At 39.4% G+C, this 5,655-nt stretch overlaps 1 non-coding gene across 1 annotated transcript; it reads left to right on the top strand.

The window, feature by feature from the left end:
• The first annotated feature begins 4,033 nt into the window (after nucleotides 1-4,033).
• On the top strand, nucleotides 4,034-4,105 carry trnat-cgu (transfer RNA threonine (anticodon CGU)). The gene has a single exon. It is a non-coding gene; the product is annotated as a tRNA-Thr (tRNA).
• Nucleotides 4,106-5,655: the final 1,550 nt, after the last annotated feature.

Here is a 5,655-nt window from a genome sequence, read left to right as displayed (position 1 = left end):
TCTTACTTGTGTGTTGCTGAAAGATGAGCATCTTTACTTTATATTGCAGCTTCAGCCGTGCGACCCTATTGGAGGAAACAAGGACCAGATGATTGTCTGCACAATCGTATTGTAGCTATGGTAACAGACCCAACAGGCATGAGTGATGTGCACCTAATTGCTCTGTATACATTGAGCAACAGACAAAAAAAAGAGAAACATAAATTAAGCAGCGGCTTCGACGGTACACATTTTAGACCCAGAGGATTTTCAATAAACTGCTTCACTTAGTGATATTTTATCAAAAGCGAACATCTATCTGCTGTATGAAGTTTTGAAAATAGCCGAGTGAATGAAGAGATGAAGGCAAAGAAAGGAGGAGTAAGATGGATGAAAAGAAATTTTGGCGAGAGGGGGAGAGATGATATTGCTTTTGTTATGTAGCTTCATCAGCTGCTTACCTTTCAAGTGGATTTCACACTTGCATGTCTGGTTGTAGCCAGGGTCAGATCCAGCATACCCTTCTCACAATGACCAATTTTCTCCTCACACTGCGCCAGCAAAGACCCACGGTGTTTGGCTGCCAGTTGCATTTGTCTGGATTGAGACGCATTTAAACACATTTCATTTGCAGATTTTAACTAGTCAGCACAAAAAACATGCAGGTGAATTAAAGTCAAACATTGTATTTTGACAAATGTAAACAAGTTTCAAAAGAGTAGCAGGAGTGGGATCATAAGACAGCATGATGCCAAAGGGATGAGCTCTTCAAAACTTCTCATAACTTAAAACAACTAAGGATGCCATTTTTAAAGATTAACACACCATTTTAAACTTGATGAGGATTATTTAAATAGACTGGGATTCTGTGCTGTGGAAAGTTTTGCTACCATGCTACAAGACTAGCATGGTACTAAAGTAGCTAGTTTAAGTAAACTAGCTAAGATGGTGGGTTTAGGAATTCATATGGATAAGGGTCATTATACTGCATAGTATCATAACCAATATGTCTAGCTATTTCTTTAAAATTATAAATATTTGTTTTTCTTTCAGTTCATTAAGATGGTGGGTTTAGGAATGTATACAGTACTGTATACATTCCTAAACCCACCATCTTAGCTAGTTTACTTAAACTAGCTACTTTAGTACCATGCTAGTCTTGTAGCATGGTAGCAAAACTTTCCACAGCACAGAATCCCAGTCTCTTTAAATAATCCTCATCAAGTTTAAAATGGTGTGTTAATCTTTAAAAATGGTTAAACTTGCTCAACACTAACATTTTTAACAAACATGTCAAAGTGAAGGCATGCTAACGCAAGCATTATCTTTCTTAGTAGTTACTTTCTTTTAGAAACAACAGTCTTCTAACTTTATAAAATAGTCAACACAAGTTTTTAATGTGCTACTATGATAGTTTGTGAGGTCGTTTGGTGTATGTTAAGGCTGTTTAAAGGAAGAACAGGTGTGTAATGTAGCTACAGTCATGGTTAGTTACTGCTACTCAATGCAGAACTAGCTAGCTAGCTAGTTAGCTAGTTCTGCTAGCTAGCTACAAGCCATAGGCTACAAGTAAGGTTTATCTGTATTAAAACATGTAAACAACTGTACACATCCAAAGGCTGTATACACAACAAAGTATCAAAGTCATTGGTCACACATTTTGTGAAATAGCTGTGCGCATATTCGCTTCCTTGCCGAGAGAAGATTGATAGATATTTAACATTAACGTCACAACTTTTCATGCTTGTTACATTTGACGGCGTCATGTTGTGAGCCATGAAACACACTTGTGGTCATTTCCTCTTTTGTGACGTGTTCCACAGTGTTTACGCATGTCAGTAATCATATCAACTCAAGGTGACAACGCGAACACGCTTAGAGAAATACAGAGCAGCCAGAGGAGGCTTGCTGGATTAGTGCAGTGTGTCATTTTGTTGGTCAGTTATCAGAATGCAATGTACTTGAGTCTCCTTCTTGTTTACATGAGAAAAGAGCAAGCTCTGTAGAAAAAAAAACAACCTGTGTCTGTTGAACAAATATATATTCTCACACATTCTGGGGCACAGGGGGATTCCTGCACAAGCACAGAAAAATAATATGATTTTTCAAAGCAATAGACTGATAAATAATTGAATAGATTGCTACAGTAATACTTCGTATTCTCTCAGGGAGTGGGCTGCTTAGTGTTCCCCACGTGAACACAAAATGCCCCAGATCCATGTAAATCTCTGACTGGAACATATTGTATCTCTCAGGTTGTGATGGGGAAGAGGTTTATGATTAAAATAATAATAAAAAAAGCTTCTAAAATAAACAATGACATTTTGAAACAAACAATAAGCACCGCTAGCTATTTTGAATTACTCAAGATTCACTCAAGGATGCTCATCCTGTTTTATCATCGACTTTTAAGACGGTTACTTTTTTCGCTCGATAAAGATAAGATAAGATCAAATTCTTTATTAGTCCCACAGTGGGGAAATTTACAAAAATGAAGGTTCGTCAGAAGGGCACGAGGAGCCTAAAACCTAAATAACAGAGAAAAATAAATATTCATTCCCTAGAAGGATTACAGCTCAACAGTCAGCATTCACACTTCTCCCCCCAAACCTTTAGGACATAGCATGTGTCAGCAAATCATCATCGCTGACTTGTGGGTGCAATAAACACAAATGCTATCTAAAAATTCGTATTTTTAGGTAAAAGTTTCGAAACAGATGGAACAATGCGCATGGCTGTCACATTTCAAGGTGCTCTGAATGAAATCAACCTATGTGGTTTATTCAGGAGAAGCCTCCCCCCCGTCTTTTGGTCTGCGTGCTGACGACTTGCTATAAACAGGTCAAGGTGAACACTCCACATCTGTGATTTTCACCGCTAACTCATTCCCAATGGAAATGAGTCTTATTCATTTTTCAAACAGCCTCTAGGATATCTGATCCCCCCCCCAAAAAAAAGCAGCCCCTCAGGCTAGCGTTCATCTTTGATGTTTGGAGAAGAGAGACAGTGAAAAGCTGCAGTCTGGCTTCATGCATATTGTATTGCTTAGAGACGAATTACAAGCATCCTACCGGTTCTCATAGTTATTAGCTATGCAAGCTCATTCTCCGTAATACAAATACCTTGACAGTACTGCACAGATTGCCATCACGTTTAGTTCTGGTATTGAGGGTCCCACAGAAGGTTCCTGGTGATAATGGTGACCCCCCCCCTGACCTTCTCTAGCACCACTGTTTGACCACAATATCCCCCTGACATGCATTTGTTGTTTTGTGATTATGATCACACATTAGTGAGGTATTCTCAAAAACTGATGGTCATATCACTTCTGTGGCTAAATCCTCTGACATGTTCTTCCTCTACCTGACAAGACAGGATGAAATGTATTGGGCAGATTGTCGTGAATTCAAGCTCACATTTAGATGAACTCTTGACCAAATTCTCAACTTTGCACATTCTCTGTTTTATAACATGCGCAGATGACTGCAGTGGAATTCGCTGAGCATATGCTCCAATGGTTTGTCCTTCATTACCAACCTCAGGACACTACCTACGACTTCACAAAGGCATTCTGTCCATCCAATCCTACACTTTTGTTTTGTTGTGGGTGTAATCATTACAGCGGGTAGGTAGCGTTGACTACTCTGGTTAGTTTCTCTAAAAGGTTCATTGTAGGTCACTAAAGTTAAACAAAAGAACAAAGAGTGAAGACTGTAAAGTTGAGCTCTCACCTTCTTCGTGCTTCTTTGGTGTTAACGCTGGAAGTAGGAGAGCAGAGACCTCTGCTTGCTGAAAGCTGCCATAGACACATGCTGCTCACACATGGAAGATAACAGCCTCCTCTTGTGGTCGAATTACAGTAATACATCTAAAGCCGCGCAGTACGCTTATTTCAGCGGCACACATCGTTCATGTGTATTTTGGGGAGGAGGAAGACGATTCTCAATCCGCGAGGGAAACGGTCATATCCACCATATCTATACCATGTCATGTTGTATGTGCACAACGAAGTCGGCGAATATACAAAATAGATCAAGACGGTGAAGTCAGCGCAGGCGCGGTGGCCAAGTGGTAAGGCGTCGGTCTCGTAAACCGAAGATCGCGGGTTCGAACCCCGTCCGTGCCTTTTGTACACGTTACGGTAGACCATTCCTCCATTCAACCGTAGATTCATGGACAATGTTGAACTGATCTGTGGTGCGTTATAGCTACTCTGCTCGATCGACACTCCCCGTCATCTGTCAATAACAATAGATTACGTCTGAATGACTAACAGTGCTGAATCTGTTACATTATACATGTATTTTGTCCGTATTTTCTACTGTAATTTTATCTATTTCATATTATGTCTCTAGACTTTTGTACTGTTTATTGTTATGCACCAAATCACAAACCCCTTGTTTGTGCAAACAATTAATAATTAATAATTAATAATAACACAGTTAAAAAAAAAAAATTTCAGTGGGCTTGAAGGTAAACCAACCTGCTCTCATTTTTTTTTTTCATTCTGCATCAATCAACAGTTTCTTTTTGCATTTTTCAGAATGTCATGTAATGTAATTTTTTCTGCCATCACGTTGGTATAACTTCACTACAATCATGCATAGTCAGCTGACACTAATCAGACTACTGACTACAGTTTCCCGGGTAACGCTCCGTGTTGCAGCCTCAATGATTCATATCTGGTCCAGGCTGCAGCGTTATCATCTCGTTCCATCTGTCCCTGTAAACGGTCGCAGGAAGGAAACAACTGGAAGCTGCTGCTGCGGGCGTTTTAGACAATCCTTAGTCAGCAGCATCCACAGCAGCGGTGGATAACGTCCAACCTCCAGTCACTGGGACATGAAATACTGCATTTGGCACACAAATCACTACCTTTGTAAATAGCATCCAGATGTCAAAATCACTGGTTCTGAAGTTAATTCATCGCGATGGTGCAAAAGGCTGTTACCTTTATTTACACTATGAGTAGATCTAACAAAGTAAACCAATTGATTTTTTTATGATATCACTGAAAAGACCTGCGTGATTTCTTGTTATAGTCAGAAAATCTAAGCACTTTTTTTTTCTTCCCCGGGAGGATTTGCTGCCATTGAGCTTTATAGAGGACTTCTCAGATAGTGAGGGGGAAAAAAAAGGCTTGAATATTTTTTTGAATCAATCGACCTTTGTTGATATTATTATTTAGTTAAAGTTGGTCAAACAGCTCTAGGGAGAGTTTAAACTGGAGGATGACGTCATCTCAAAAGAACCTTCAGCATAAAAGTATGCGAACACCTACGTAAGCATGTGACACAGTATTTGTAATGAGTTTGTCGCATAACAAATCTTCCAACAATATTAGCAAAGCAATTATCGGGACCTTTCTAATTAGTCTTGCTTTTCACAGCTCCTATTTAAACTCCAGATATAGAAACAGAATAAGTGTCTGCGTTCCTTATGTTTTATTAATGATCTAACTTGTATTGCCTTTTCTCTGTGTTTTTGTGGCACAGGTGGATCTATCTTCTCCAAACTGGTGAGAAAAAGAGCAGAATAAGAGCTGCCCTTTCAATTAGGAAACAACACATTGCAGGAAATGTGCAGTCCTAAGCAAAACCACATATACCTGGAAAGCTGCAGCTAATTGGCCAGATGGTGTCACTACAAGCAAAAGTTTAAACTTTTGTCAACTTA

The sequence above is a fragment of the Cebidichthys violaceus genome, unplaced genomic scaffold (genome assembly GCF_023349555.1).
Source record: "Cebidichthys violaceus isolate CVI_PGR_0920_01 unplaced genomic scaffold, fCebVio1.0.p SCAF_40, whole genome shotgun sequence".
Classification (NCBI taxonomy): domain Eukaryota; kingdom Metazoa; phylum Chordata; class Actinopteri; order Perciformes; family Stichaeidae; genus Cebidichthys; species Cebidichthys violaceus.
This window is presented reverse-complemented; position numbering and strand designations above follow the sequence as displayed.